The sequence below is a fragment of the Myotis daubentonii genome, chromosome 4 (genome assembly GCF_963259705.1).
Source record: "Myotis daubentonii chromosome 4, mMyoDau2.1, whole genome shotgun sequence".
Classification (NCBI taxonomy): Eukaryota; Metazoa; Chordata; class Mammalia; order Chiroptera; family Vespertilionidae; genus Myotis; species Myotis daubentonii.
The window spans coordinates 63,270,087-63,286,515 of record NC_081843.1 but is presented as its reverse complement, the minus strand read 5'-3'; the positions used below and the strand labels follow the sequence as shown (position 1 = coordinate 63,286,515).

General features: G+C 40.2%; 1 protein-coding gene and 1 pseudogene across 8 annotated transcripts in view; both read right to left on the bottom strand.

Annotated features, from left to right (window-relative positions):
- The window catches only part of ARB2A (ARB2 cotranscriptional regulator A), a 381,447-nt gene that overhangs the window by 346,884 nt on the left and 18,134 nt on the right, over positions 1–16,429 (bottom strand). The gene's annotated exons all lie outside the window — the stretch shown is intronic.
- On the bottom strand, positions 4,443–5,628 carry LOC132232414 (small ribosomal subunit protein eS6-like; annotated as a pseudogene).

Genomic DNA, 16,429 nt, shown 5'->3' with positions numbered 1-16,429 from the left:
ATCCTCCCAGTCAAGATTAATCTATCCTAATATTCCACAGTGCTTTGTTGATGTCTATACTACAGTACTCATCAAAGGCTGCCTTGCACTGTAGTTATTTATATATTTGTCTAGGTCAGCTAAAAGATTACAAGCACCAGGACAGAGGTATCAAGTTTTTTCATCATTATTATCTATGATGTCACAAAACACAATACCTGATAGTACATACAGATACCTAATGTTGCTGAATTGAACTTAGCTAAACTTACTATTTAGTTTTTCTTTATCATCTGATTTAAAAATATCTCCAAGTAGTTTCAAAAACTGTAACTCTTTTAAGATAAATTGTAAACATATGCTATCTATACGGTTAGAATTTCTTCTCCTGGAACATGCAGTCAGAAGGAGAAAAATATATAAATACAAAAAGTAGTTATAATTTCAATCTAATGTAATTAAAAAACAACTCTAAAGGAAAAAAATAGCCCTTTTAAAAATGAAACCATGGAAACAACTAAAGTGTCCTGCGATAGAGGACTGGATAAAGAAGATGTGGTACATATGTACATTGGAGTACTACTCAATCATAAGAAAAGACAAAATACTGCCATTTGCAACAACATGAATGGACCTTGAAAATATTAGGCTAAGCCAAGTGGTCGGCAAACAGTGGCTCGCAAGCCACATGCGTCTCTTTGGCCCCTTGAGTGTGGCTCTTCCACAAAATACCACGTGCGGGCATGCACATACAGTGCGATTGAAACTTCGTGGCCCATGTGCAGAATTCGGTATTTTGTAGAAGAGCCACACTCAAGGAGCCAAAGAGCCACATGTGGCTCGCGAGCCACAGTTTGCCAAGCCACAGTTTGCCAACTACTGGCTAAGCAAAATAAGTCAGTCAGAAAAGGTTAAGTACCATATGATTTCACTCATATGTGGGATATAAAACTGAAACTCATAGATGGACAATAGAATGGTGGTTACCAGAGGGAAGGGGGGTAAGAGGGTAGGTACGAAAGAGAAAAGGAGACCAAATATATGGTGATGGAAGATGATTTGACTTTGGGTGGTGGGCACACAATGGAATATACAGATCATGTGTCACAGAAATCGACACTTGAAAACTATATAATTTTATTAAGCGATAAATTTGGTTAATCTTGTTACCCCAATAAATTTAATTTTCTAAAAATGAAACTGTTACATTCAATGTCTGGAAACCATAATCTACAAATGGCAGCCCAGTGAACAATAATAATATAAAATTATGATTTATCAAAGTCTAATTCTGCACTTAAACTATAAATAGATGGCTTTTCCATGAAGAGTATAAAACAACAACCCACTATTCCTAAATTAAAAGAAAAAACTGCAACACATACAATGGAAAAATTAAACTAATTTAGTCATTCCATAACTGTTAAAGAAATCATATAAAAACTACATTCACGACAATAAGACTGAATATTCCTCTGGTTGAGGCACCCAATTGATTTGCTACCACTAAGCAAACCCCCATTTCCATTCAAAGGTACATTTTATAATTACCTTTAAAAACTGAGTCATTTTCATAGTCAGCAGAGTGTAGCAATAACTAGAATGAATGTAAGACTATTTTTGACTGAGAATGTTTTTTTACTTAATATGGAAGTACTAGGGGCCCAGTGCACGAAATTCGTGCACTGGGTGGAGGGGGGGGAGTGTCCCTCAGCCCAGCCTGCCCCCTCTCACATACTGGGAGCCCTCAGGCATTGACCCCCATCACCCTCCAATCGCAGGATCGGCCCCTTGCCCAGGCCTGACGCCTCTGGCCTAGGCGTCCGGCCCGGGCAGCGGGGACCCGCAGCTGCAGCAGCCCCACGATCGTGGGCTTCCCTTTAGGCCCAAGCAAGGGACCCCTAGCTCCTGGGACTGCCAGCTTCGACCGTGCCCAGCTCCCATCACTGGCTCCACCCCTACTTCCTGCTATCACTGGCCAGGGCGGAAAAGGCACCTGATTCTCTGATCATGGCTGGGGGGCAGGGCAAAGGTGGCCCCAGGGCCGCCTTTGCCCTGCCCCCCAACTCTTAGCTCCCCCCTGGGTTTCCGATCACTGTCAGTGGCAGGGGGCTTCTTCCTGCTTTCCCTTTCGCCTCCCTGCATTGTGCCTACATATGCAAATTAACCGCCATCTTGTTGGCAGTTAACTGCCAATCTTAGTTGGCAGTTAACTGCCAATCTTAGTTGGCAGTTAACTGCCAATCTTAGTTGGCAGTTAATTTGCATATAGCCCTGATTAGCCAATGAAAAGGGTAGCTCGTACGCCAATTACCATTTTTCTCTTTTATTAGTGTTGATTTTTCTGCTGTGAATACTTAACTTAAAATTCTATAAGTTCTACATGAATAAAATGTGTCTACATTTTCTTAAGGAACATATCTTAGTCTATACGATGGGCACTTTACAAGATATGAGGTTGCAAATGGTTAATCAAATAAGACATGGCCATGGCCCAAGTGGGACTTACTCTCTAGCTGCCAAATCAAACTGCCAAACAACCACAAGTAAAATATATAAGACTTAAACTTATAGTTAAACATTATAAAAAAGCAATATTGTAAGGGCTATTTATATCCTAGAGTTAGTCTTATCAGTTAAAAGTTCCACAAGTCTGTGTACATTTCACCAGTGACTCCTTATTATACAAATTAAAGAGAAATGTTCATAATGAGAGATTCTACATAGTGCTCTTTGCTAGCAATTCCATAACTAAATTAACTATCTACAAAGGACTTTTTGCATTTTTACTCTATCACTCTGCTAATTCAGTATTTCTTCTAAATATAAACTGTTCAGTTATTTTTCATTAGCCTCAACATGCCTGATTTCTAAACAGAACAAGTTATACAATTATTTCATTGTGACCATTTAAACAAAAGTGAAATTATAAAATATTTTTGGTGCTAGAGTCCTTTTCAAGATTCATATTTTAGAGTTCTGGGGAGCTATGGACATCATGGTGACTATAGTTAACAATACTGTATAATATACTTGAAAGAGAGTAGATCTTAGAAGTTTTCACCACACACAAAGGTAACTATGTTAGGTGAGGGATGTGTTAATTAACCTTATTGTGCTAATCATTTTGCAAATATAGTGCCATGAAATCAGCATATTGTGAACCTTAAACTTACACAATACCATATGTCGATTATATCTCAATAAGGCTTTTTAAAAGCCCTAAATACTCCGCAATGTTGACTAACACATTCCCCCTGTAGACTTTGATCTCCATGAGGTCAGGTCCCTAGCACAATGTCTGTCCCTAGCACAATGTCTGGCATATTTGGAGCTCAATGGATATTTGTAAAAGATAGAGGAGGGGAAAGATTCACATTTTAAAAAATCATTTTCAAGATTCCCAAGATTAAACATCAACTAACAATTATATCCTTATTCAATAGGAGAATAACTAAAAATACATGCTGCAACTCATTGAAGCGATGATGCCGGGGTCCAACCCCAGCGGGTCCAGGGGTCCACAAAGGTGTGGACGGAGTCGGCGAAGAAGGAAGGATAAGGAGACAGGGTTCAGTTGATCAGCAGCATAGCCAGGATCTCCAGCCAGGATCTCCAGCCAAGTTCTGGTCTGGATCTCCAGAGAGGTTCTGCTTCGGATTTCCAGCGAGGTTCTGTAGCCATGTTCCCTCGCTAGGTTCTCCAGCCAGGTTCTGTCCAAGCTCTCCAGTCAGGTTCAGTGTCCAGGTTCCAGTCAGGTTCTCCTGCCAATCTCTGTAGTCAGGTTCAGTCCAGGATCCCTTGCCATGTTCTCCCTCTAGGCTCTGTCTCTAGGCTCCGAGGCCAGTCCCTCTCCAGGATCCTCCGGCATGCTCTCTCCAGCGAAGTTCTTCTGTCTCTAGGCTCCGTGTAGGTTCTGTCTTCTTGATTCTGTTCTAAGTTCTGAGTGTTTCTGTCTTGTTACAACTGTATTTATACCAGTTGATTCAATCCTATCAATCTCTATTACAAAGGTTAGGGCGTTTCTTATCTCCATTCCAGGGAGAAAAGATTATGTAGTTTAAGCATGATTGTTCGTAGTTAAAGGGATTAATTACCCGCCTGGCACTTAGTTGAGGGGTTTTATTCCCTCCCTAACTTCAGGGGAAAATCCCTACCTGGGGGTTCAACCTTTCTCGGAGAGGTGACTTTGGTTAAAACACAGCGCCAAGAAGGTGAGCAAACATATTAAGAACCGTATGCCATATATGCCAGGTCCCTTGAAACAGCAAGGATGGACCGGCTCCCGGCACGATGATACATAAGTTAGGAGATTAATTACTACTTGAGACCCAAAACCTTACAGCAGCAGATGCAAAGTAGCTAAGTATGAAGCAAAAGCCACTTGTCTGTTGCTCTCTCTCCTCTCTCTCTCTCTCTCTCTCTCTCTCTCTCTCTCTCTCTCTCTCTCTCTCTGTTTTTGATGTTTGCTCTCCTTTATTTGTTAGTTAAAAAAATCTCATTTTTTACTGGACTAAGATTTACAGGTAGAAGCTCTCAGAGAAGACAGTCTATGTCTCTTCGCAATCTGTTCCTGGAGTTTTTCTTTGGCCTCCTTCATTCTCTTAGCCAAAAGTTTAGCATATTCTGCTGTCTCTTCCTTGTTTTTCTTAGTATGTTGTTTCTTCAGAGCAATACACCTGTATTTGTGTTGCAGAACACATGGAGTAACAAGACTCTGAATCTTAGGTGCTTTAATCCTAAATTTCTTGAGGCTTTCTCACAACATATTTGTGGACATCATCTTCTTTAGAGAGACTGAAAAGTTTGTGGATTCTGCTGGCTCTTTTGGGCCCCAGGCAACGAGGCACAGTGAGACCAGGAATATCTCTCTCCCCTTTTTTTACAATGACTAAACTGAGAACACTGAGATTGGCATCCACAATGCAACCCTGAACAGATTTGCGTCTTCTCTCTCCAGTTCTGCTTGGTCTGTAACAGGAGTGCCCCTTACTCAGCAGCAGGTAGATTCGGCCATGAGTCAAGACACCCTACTTCATGGGGAAATCTCGCTTGTCGTTCCCACCACTGATTTGAACCACATAACCCTTTCAATTCTTCACCCAGAGAATCAGCTGCAACTTCTGTGGCCATACGCTTCACATAAAAGGTACGAAGTTTGCGTTCATTGCCCACTTCAACGAGTTTCTGGCAGCCAGTGGCTGGGAAAGAGATGTTGGGCTTCATCCTGAAGCAGCCAACAGCCTCCGAGGCACCACGAAAAAGAAGAGCTCTGTTGCTCTCTTATTTACTGTTACATTTTTACCCTCTCCAGTTATTTTCCATGGCTGTGGCACAGCTGGTGAAATTAGATCAGGGACATTTAAAATCCTCAATTTTGTTTTCCTAATAAAAATTCAGAGCTATAACCTGCATGACCACAGATAAACACTACTGAAAATGCAGCCAGGAAGCTGTTTGATACATTTGATATGTATTAATATGTGCACTCGACACAGTTTATTTAGTATTATCTGATGGAGGTTAGGTTATAGGGAATAAAGTGGTGGAAGGTTTTTACTGATATGAACTGGGACACAGCTGACATGTTGTATACTTCATGATAACCACTGCTGTTTAAATATGGTCTCCTAGAAATGTTACAGTATAAACTAGATTCAAAACACCTCAGTTTGGGATTTCATTCTGTGAACTACACAAAGCAATTATCATATCTTCTTCCCTTCTATGATTCCAACAGAGAATCCGAGTACATATAAATAAAGCTGCAAGTAACTTGTCATATATAATCTTTATCTAGCCAGTATTTCAAAACATGAAACAGTAGAATATTTCTTATTGCCCTGTTTGCTCAAAATATGGCCTGAGCACTTATAAAATGTACAGAAAGATACACAGAAGCCTTAGTTTTAGGTCTGTTTGCTTTTAGGCAAATATAAATGGAACTAGATATAGATAATTTTTGCAAGAGAAGGCCTTTCCACCTCACATTGTAAGAGCAATGATGAATGTGCAAAATATATCACAAGAGAAGTAAAACTGGGTTAATTCCTGGAACTCCTGGAGTTGGTTTGGTCCCAAAGAGTCTTTGTTCACTAAATCAGACTCTGGAAGTCCAGTTCACAATAGCCTACTTGCAATTAAAGTACAATATGTGAATCGGTACTGGATTGTGAGGAATCAAAAGACTCATCCAAATATCCAGGTTACTCAAAAGCTGCTCATCAGCAAAGGTTAGCTCAGAATACTCCCAGGATTAGTATTTATATTGTGTATATATTATTATAGCTTATAGTTCTGAGGCTCCAGTGCAAAAATATATGTTTTGGAGTGAGTGTGTGTGTGTGTGTGTGTATGTGTGTGTGTGTGTACAGACATATGGACACTGGGGAAAAGGCTGGAGAATAAGGGAATCAGGCTAGAACAGACCTGGAAGAAAAAGGCCAGGGTAAAATGGGCTTTGGGTGCATAGAAAACAGTAGCTTCTATAGTGAATATAATCTATGTTTAGATTGAGATTTGGCTCAGAATAGGAATACCTGGTTCCAATCCAAGCCTATCTAAAATAATTCCTTAGTTTCCCAAGCAATTTGATATAGTATGTTTGAAATGAAAGAAAAAGAAAAAGTGTTGTGTGTTTTTTTTATTTCAATTTTACCATCTGGTAGGTGAATGACTTTGAGAAAGTCACAACTTCTAACCTAAGTAATGGGAACAACAACAACAAAACATACTTCCCTTTTATAGAGCGATTATGAAGATTACATGAAAGAATGTACATAAAAACATTGTGCAAACCATAAATTCCTTTACAAATATTTGTAATCCACATAAATCAAAACTAACTGGGCTCCAATTAATTTGTGCTCATCTCTAAGGATGTCCCAATCAGCCCAGTTTACAGGAGTGAGAGACTCTTAGTGTGCATCATTTTAATAAATTTAATGAACAAATAATAAAGTCCCATAAAAATTCCTGTTGAGTTGACAGGTTTCCAAGATTATATTGAAGATAAATGTAATTAAATTTAAATTAGTTACGATATAATTTGTTTAAATTCCTTTCCACTCATGAAATGTATGTCTGGAAAAGTGCCGGGGTCCAACCCCAGCAGGTCCAGGGGTTCCCAAAGGTGTGGACGGAGTCGGCGAAGAAGGAAGGACACGGAGACAGTGTTCAGTTGATCAGCAACCTAGCCAGGATCTCTAGCCAGGATCTCCAGCCAAGTTCTGGTCTGGATCTCCAGAGAGGTTCTGCTTCGGATTTCCAGCGAGGTTCTGTAGCCATGTTCCCTCGCTAGGTTCTCCTGCCAGGTTCTGTCCAGGCTCTCCAGTCAGGTTCAGTGTCCAGGTTCCAGTCAGGTTCTCCTGCCAATCTCTGTAGTCAGGTTCAGTCCAGGATCCCTTGCCATGTTCTCCCTCTAGGCTCTGTCTCTAGGCTCCGAGGCCAGTCCCTCTCCAGGATCCTCCGGCATGCTCTCTCCAGCGAAGTTCTTCTGTCTCTAGGCTCCGTGTAGGTTCTGTCTTCTTGATTCTGTTCTAAGTTCTGAGTCTTTCTGTCTTCTGAATTCTGTCTCCTGATTTCTGTGTTCTGAGTTCTGAGTGTTTCTGTCTTGTTACAACTGTATTTATACCAGTTGATTCAATCCTATCAATCTCTATTACAAAGGTTAGGGCGTTTCTTATCTCCATTCCAGGGAGAAAAGATTATGTAGTTTAAGCATGATTGTTCGTAGTTAAAGGGATTAATTACCCGCCTGGCACTTAGTTGAGGGGTTTTATTCCCTCCCTAACTTCAGGGGAAAATCCCTACCTGGGGATTCAACCTTTCTCAGAGGTGACTTTGGTTAAAACACAGCACCAAGAAGGTGAGCAAACATATTAAGAACCGTATGCCATATATGCCAGGTCCCTTGAAACAGCAAGGATGGACCGGCTCCCGGCAGAAAAGGTTCAACTATATGAGTTCCATCTTCATTTATATTAAAGTTATGTCCAAAGAACACTGTTCCCAACTATCTCCTAAACGCACATGTTGGCCACAAAGTCACCAAGTCCTTTCATACCCATTATCTTGTTAGGTCATCAGCACAACTAAGAAGGGAAGGCACAGTTGGCATATCCTGGGCTTTGAGAAGCTAAGTAGCCTGGTTAAGGTAACCTAGATGGTAAGGGGTGGTTGGGATTCTAACTCTGGTCTTCTGACACTTTGTTCTGAGCTCCTTCTATACTACCATCCTGGTAGAGTCAAACTACTCAACTTCAACTAGAAAAACTAAAAATTCCAGTAGTTTTATTTTCATTCTCATGTACTAATTTATATTATCAGTGAGTATTATAATGTGAAGTTTGAGCAAGTTGGAGGTAGCTAATTATATCAACTAAAATTCTCTTAGTCTACTTGGTTTGCTATTCAGAATTCAGATTAATAAAAATTACTACCCATCATTCCTCACAATACTTTGTAACCAAAGCATCTAAAAGAAAGAGTCAACAGTTAAGGAATATCAAATACAAAGATTTTAGAATATCTGCAAGACGATGCTAAAAGTGAAGTTAAGAAGTTAAAGAAAGCTAAGATAATTCTTAAGACAATTATCTGTTTTGGAGTCCTTTCCCCCAAGAAAAAATAATTTAAGTAGACATTTATGACATTTCCATAATATGGAACAGAAATAGCAGAGCAAAGGCTGAGGAAAAAATAATTCTCAAAAAGAAGATATACTCAAAATTTTAGAAAAACAGAATATGACTAACACATAGTAGCCTCTTTTGTATGGGTCAAATATAAATGTCATATAAGCCACTTAGAACACTCTAATTCTATGGTAAACATAAACAATAAAACACAATTAATATTATTCTATACTAGAGGCCCAGCACACAAAATCATGCACGGGTAGGGTCCCTAGGCATAGGCTGCTTTCAGGGCCATCTTCCGCCCGGCTCACCAGTCCCCAGTCCTGCCCCACTGCCACCCATGGTTCCCCATTCGCCATGCTGTGATCAGAGCCTGTGGGCCAGGAGGGGGTTGGGGAGAGGGACCGAGAGGTGGTCAATGCACCTCATAGCAACTGGTCAAGTGGTCATTCCAATCATTATGGTCACTGGCCTTTTATTATATAGGATAATAAAAGCCTAATATGCTAAGTGTCCGGTCGTCTCATCATCCATTCAACCAATCAAAGCATAATATGCTAATGATATGCTAAGGCCGCTCAACCACTCGCTATGACGTGCACTGACCACCAGGGGGCAGATGCTCCAACCGGTAGGTTAGCTTGCTGCTGGGGTTCAGCCAACTGGGATTGAGCGAGGCAGGCTGGATATGCCCTGGAGCCCTCCCACAGTTCTTCCTGGGCTGGCCAACCTCCCACGTCCCTCCCCAGTCCTGATCATGCACTGGTGGGGTCCCTCGGCCTGTCATGTGCCCTCTCACAATACAGAACCCCTCCAGGGATGCTGGAGAGCCAGTTTCAGCCCGATCCCGCAGGCCAGGCCAAAGGACCCCACTGGTGCACAAATTCATGCACTGGGCCTCTAATATATGTATATAACTCCAGGCCAAATTGAACAAGTAGAAACTAACTTCTTAAATTTCAAAGTATCCAATACCATAATATAGCAGTAATAACATATTCACAAAGCCTACAACCAATTTTCTCATTCCATATATATAGTTATTAGCAACTCTTCTAAGCTGTGCGAACTCAAGGTCTAACCTAGATTTTAAAATATGCAAGTGGGGCCCTAGCTGGTTTGGCCCAGTGGATACAGCGTCGGTCTGCAGACTCAAGGGTCCTGGGTTTGATTCCGGTCAAGGGCATATGCCCAGGTTGCGGGCTCGATCCCCAGTAGGGGGCGTGCAGAAGGCAGCCAATCAATGATTCCCTCTCATCATTGATGTTTCTATCTCTCTCTTCCTCTCCCTTCCTCTCTGAAATCAATAAAAATATATTTTAAAAAAATAAAATAATAAAATAAAATATGAAAGTGGGAGACACAAAGTTGAGCTCTCCCGATGTCCCATCAAGAGGAACTTGCTCAGCTGCAGTGACTGCAGTCAGCAAACAGCCTCCAGCTGTTCACCACATCAGGGTCCACCTCAGATGCAGATTTGCCTCATTCAAGGTCATGCCATTCCCAGGCTGACTCTCACTCACTGATTGAAGCAAATGCTTTGTGAAGGCGCAGCCATTTCGCCTGACGCAGGCCAACCCTGCAAGGCATCATTAGCTCCAGAGCTCACTGCCAACAGGTTGGCAGAGGTTTGTCAGGCCTGCAATAAGTTCAACTTTTCTCTCTGACCATCCTATTGTCCTCTTTCTTTTTCCCAAATGTCCATCTCTAATAAACATCATCCACTCCAAATTTTGTCTCAGCAACTGCTTCTGAAAAATCTAAACTAAGATTTTCTAAATGCTTTTTATTTCTGAAAGTTAAACAAAAATCCTTCTCATGTTAAGAGACAAAATGTCTCCAAAATAACTGACAACTTCACAATAAAAAGACAAATAACCTAGTTTTAAAAATGGACAAAGATATGGAAACACATTTCACCAAAGAAGATATGCAAATGTGCAAAGAGATACGTTCAATATCATTAGTTGCTAGGAAAATGCAAATCAAAGATGTTATCATACCCTACAGCATAGCTATAAACGTGAAAGACAGTAACAAGTGTCGGTGAGAATATGGAGAAACTGGAAGCCTCATACATTGTTAGTGGGAATGTAAACTGGTGCAGCCAGTTTAGAAAACAGTTTGGCAGCTCCTCAAAATGTTATACATAGATTTACCATGTGATCCAGTAATTCCACGTCTAGGTATATATACCAGCGAAATGAAAACACATGTCCACACCAAAACTTATAAGCAAATGATCATAATTGCCAGAAAATAGAATGGTTTCTTTCTGAAGTGATGAATCCAGTAATCCTAGAGATACATTTGCATTGTAGTGTCCCTCTCTGCATTAAATGGCACTCTCTCACCACCCTTCTTCTCTATGGCTGTAATGCTAAAGGTAAAGGCACAATCTCAAAAGGGAGGAGGCTTGACCATCTCACTCACTCTTCCCTTTTCCTTCCATGAAATAGTTATGATAAGCTGTTTCAGGCAGACTCACTTAAAGAACTTCTCTCTTCAAATGTCTCTACCATCCCTCTCACCAGAGCTAGGCTGGCAACTACCTAGGCTTGTTCTACCTCGACATTAGGGGCAAACACATTATTTCCTGGGTATACAAGGTGAACATTATATGTAAAGTTTTGAAAATCAAAGAGTTCAGCTCTAACCTGTTCTAGCTCTTTGCATTGAACTAGAACAGGTTAGAATTCTAGTTCAGGGGTTCTGTGTCAATGGTAATTTGCCTCCCTGGCCTGTCATTATCACTTATATAGTACATCTTCCAATAAAAATCTGGTCAGAAGCACTGATTCATTTGGTCACAATTTAGTTAATTCCTTGGCCACATTCCATCTAATAGTACCCACTTTTACCCAATTTTTTATAAGGGTTGAAATATGCAATAACTGCTTTATTATTATTATTTTGATTATTTCAACTGATCCCACACATTGTACTTATTAGTTCAAAGTGAGAAACTTACCATTTACTATAGAAAAAAAAATGAAGAAAAACTTGAGCGTATAATCAAGCAATTTACTCTTAAGCCCAGAAAGTTATACTAGTAACACCAGCAATAAAGTTTAATGGCAAAGTTAAGCTTTATGAAGACCACAGTATATTGCACATAAGTCATTTAAGCTCCACTCATATCCGATGTTTACTGACAGTGCACTCATTGTTTATTTAAGGGGAAAATCTCTGTGGAGCCTGACTTTACCTAAATATGTTAACAACTGAGAATGTTATTTAAGTGCCTACAGAAAGAATTTCTTTTTGGTTTCTAGAATTTCCCAATTCTTCATGAAAAGATAGTGCTTTATAGAATTTCATGTTTGTACCATATTTCAACAATATCCACATCCTGGGAATAACAGGAGATGAACTCAGAAAGATTTGAGGAGGCTCTGTATTGCTGTGATAGTGCAATTATCTGATGTTAAAATGAGAGAATTAGGAATCTGAAACTTCAAGCAAACTGTTTAAGCTACCATATTAGTTACAGTGGTTATTTACTTTATTCAGAAAACAATACACACAATTCATACCTTACCTAAATTAACAAAAGATTTGAGACAGCAAAATCTCTTATTTCAAAAGCAAAGAGCTCTGAACCCTCCTGGCCCACAAAATAGTTTTTCACCATAGAAGACAACCATCACTTAGCCAAACGATTAATTACAGGAAATTAACTCTGTGGCACTGCAATTGTCAGCACAAGGACACTTTGTGAAACATTAAGCCATTTATGTTACTAGATCTGTGCTTAAACACACTATGCCAAACAGCTCTCATTACTACTGTCCACATAAGCACACGGTGGTAGATTCCCTTCCTATGGCCGTGAGTCAAGTATTTTACAACTAGACTTCACTTCAAACATTAAAGTCCCCAGAGAGACCCATCTGTTGAAAATAAACTCAGAAAGTAGTACATTACAAAATATTAAAATTTTTACAAATTAAATTAGCATAAAGGGAAAAAAAACACATAATAACGTCCACATCTGCAGGAAAAGTATTTGATAAAAAATGATACTCAACTTTGATACTCATTTTTGGAAAAGAAGTCATAGCTAACTAGGAATAAAAAGGAAAATCCTTAACATGATAGAGGATTAAAAAAAAAATACAGTAAAACAACTCTTCTTGGTAATTTATTAAAAAGATTCTCTCTTTAAAATCAGGTACGATAAAAATGCCCATCGTTATCACTTTACTATTACCACTTCTAGTCAAAGTTGTTTTGGAGGTTAAAGCCAGTATAAGATACGGAAAAATAAATTAAAATGTATAAAAATTGAAAATAGGAGAACAAAGTTATTATTTGCAGATGATATGACTATCTAAAACAATATCAACAACAAAAGAAGAAAAATGAACAAACAAGATGTTCTAGAATCAAAAAAATAAGAAAAGTCTCTAACTACATTAGGAATAAAAAGAGAATATAGTGTATTTATAATGAAGCGCTTTATAAATACCAACAACTATAAATCATAAAACAGGTTTTTAAAAGGACAATTTATAATAACAAAAAAATAAAATTTACATAGTAAGAATAAGTCTAACAAAAAGATAAGTTAAACCTATAAGCAGAATATGATAAAATGTTACTCAAAGACATTAAAGATGCATAAATACATAAAGAGATATACCACATTCATGGATAGAAACATTCAATACTGTGAATATACCAATTTCCTCTAGTTGATAAAATGGAGTCAATGCAATTCCACTCAAACCCAACTTTTTTTTTCCCCACAAAAACTTGAAAAGCTATTTAAGAAAATGCTATGGAAGAAGAATGGCCAAGAATAGCTAAGACACTCCTAAAGAAAAATAATATGATAAGAAGACTTGCCAATAATTAAGACACTATGTCATTAGTATTGGAATAAACAAACTGATCAATAGAATAGAATGAAACTCCAAAACAAATCTACATAACAGATTAATATGACACAGACAACACTGACATATCACTGGGGGGGGGGGAGGACTTTTCAATAACTGGGACAACTGCTTAACTACATAGGAAAAAAATTAAATACCTACTAGTACCTCTCTCCATTATACTGACATTACATGGTGATAGCAGTGGATGGATTAAGGGCAAAAATGTGAAAATCACAACTTTTTAGGAGAAAATATAGGAGCCTACTGTTTTAATGTTGGGGCAGGGAATACAACTATAATGAGATATTACTTTACACTCACCAGACTAGACAAGATTAAAGAGCCTGACAATGCTAAAAATTAAGAAGAATGGAGTAGAATGAAGATTCTGATTCACACTGCTCATCAAAATATAAATTAGTACAACCACTTTGGAAAAATTGGCATGAGATCTCCAAGTTAAACATTTTTATAATCTTCAACCCAACAATCTCACATCTTGGTCCACTACCCGGTCTTGTACATATACATCTGGAGACAGATATGAAAATGTTCACATTATCAACAAGGCAGTTTATTTATTATTTATAGTTGCATAACAGGTTACCTCAAAATATATTTGCCAAAAACAATAAACATTTATAACCTCTCAGTTTCTGTGTATTAGAAATCTAGAAGCAGCTAAGTAGAGAGGTTCTGGCTCAGGTTCATGAGATTGTAGTCAAGAGATATTGGCAAGATCTATAATCATTTGAAGGCTTGATTGGAGCACAGATGGCTCATTCATACAGATGAATTATTGGTAATATTGTTGCTAGAAGCCTCAGTACCTCCCACAGTGGTTTCTTCAAAGGTCTGCTTGAGTATCACCATGATATGGCTTCTGGCTTTCTCCAGATAGATAGAACCGGGAAAGCCACCAAAGTTTCATCATCACTTTCTCAATACTCTACTGACAGAAAGCAACCCTACTTAATGTGGGAGGGGGTCTACACAAAGGCATAATATTAAGAAGCACAGATCATTGGGGGCCATCTTAGTATCTGGCTATTAAACCTAGAAGAGGTTGGTTTCTAAGTGTAGAAGGGTATATATACTATATTATATTAATAGAGATGAAAAGTAATGGCTGTGAAAAGGAATGAACCAGAACTGCACTAAAAAACATGGATGAGCCCTGACTGGTTTGGCTCAGTGGATGGAGCATTGGCCTGTGGACTGAAGGATCCCTGGTTCAATTTTGGTTAAGGGCATGTACCTTGGTTGTGGGCACATCCCCAGTAGGGAGTATGCAGGAGGCAGCCGATCGATGTTTCTCTCTCAACGATGTCTCTAACTCTCTATCCCTCTCCCTTCCTGTATGTAAAAAATCAATTTAAAAAAATGGATGAATTTTCCTAAAACAATACTGAATAAATAACCAAGTCTCAGAAGGCAAAATAAAGTATAATACCATTTATATAGGGTTCAAAAACAAACTAAACTAAAACAATTAGTATCACAATTTAGGTGATGAAATTATAAGAAAAATCAAGAGGGGAAAAAAAATTTCAGAACAGTGGTTACCTTTGGAAAGGTGGGAAGGCCATGAGATGGGGAGAAACACACAGGTCAACGCAAGTTATTGATAGTGTTTTGAGTCTTGGATGAAGTGGTGAATTTAGTTGTTTATTATATAACTAGAGGCCCAGTGCATGAAATTCGTGCACAGGTAGGGTCCCTAGCGGCTGCCAGCTGCTGGCCGGGGCCTTCCTTCATTTTGCACAGACCCCTGCCCTTCTCTGCCATTCATTTCGCATTGCCCTCTGCCCTTCTCTGCTGCACCTACCCTGTCCTTCTCTGCTGCTCCTACACCACCCTTCTCTGCCGATCCTACCCTGCCTATCTCTGCCACTTCTACCCTGCCCGTCTCTGCCGCTTCTACCCTGCCCATCTCCTCTACTTTGGCTCCATTGCTTGGCTTCCTTCTATGGTGTCTTCAGTCTTCGCTCTCAGCTGGTATATCAGTGATGGCAAACCTATGATACCCATGTCAGAGGTGACACGCGAACTCATTTTTTTGGTTAATTTTTCTTTGTTAAATGGCATTTAAATATATAAAATAAATATCAAAAACATAAATCTTTATTTTACTATGGTTGCAAATATCAAAAGATTTCTATATGTGACACGGCACCAGAGTTAAGTTAGGGTTTTTCAAAATGCTGACACACCGAGCTCAAAAGGTTCGCCATAACTGTGGTATATGCAAATTAGCCGCCATCTTTGTTGGCGGTTAATTTGCATATTGCTCTGATTAGCCGATGGTGGGTGTAGTGAAGGTACGGTCAATTTGCATCTTGGTCGATTATTAGATAGGACTAGAGGCCCGGTGCACAAAAATTTGTGCACTCAGGGGTGGGAGGGAGGGTCTTTCAGCCCAGCCTGTGCCCTCTCGCAGTCTGGGACCACTCGGGAGATAACGACCTGCAGGCTTAGGCTCACTCCCGGGTGGCAGAGGGCAGGCCCAATCCCTAGGTGCAGCCCCTGGTCGGGCTCAGAGCAGGGCCGATTGGGGAGTTGGGGCGCCGCCCCCTGTCATGCACAGAGCAGAGCGGATCGGGAGGTTGCGATGCCACCCTCAGTCACGCCCAGGGTAGGGCCGATTGGGGGGTTGGGGCACCGCCCCCTGTCATACTCAAAGCAGGGTCAACAGGGAGGTTGCGGTGCCACCCCCTGTCACGCACAGAGCAGGGTCGATTAGGGGGTTGGGGAGCTCCCCGCTGTCACGCAGAGCAGGGGCGATCAGGGGGTTGAGGAGCTCCCCCCTGTCACTCACAGAGTAGGGCCAATAGGGGAGTTGGAACACCGCCCCCTGTCACACACAGAGCAGGGCGGATCAGGGGGTTGGGGCACCGCACCCTGTCACACTCAGGGCAGGGCCGA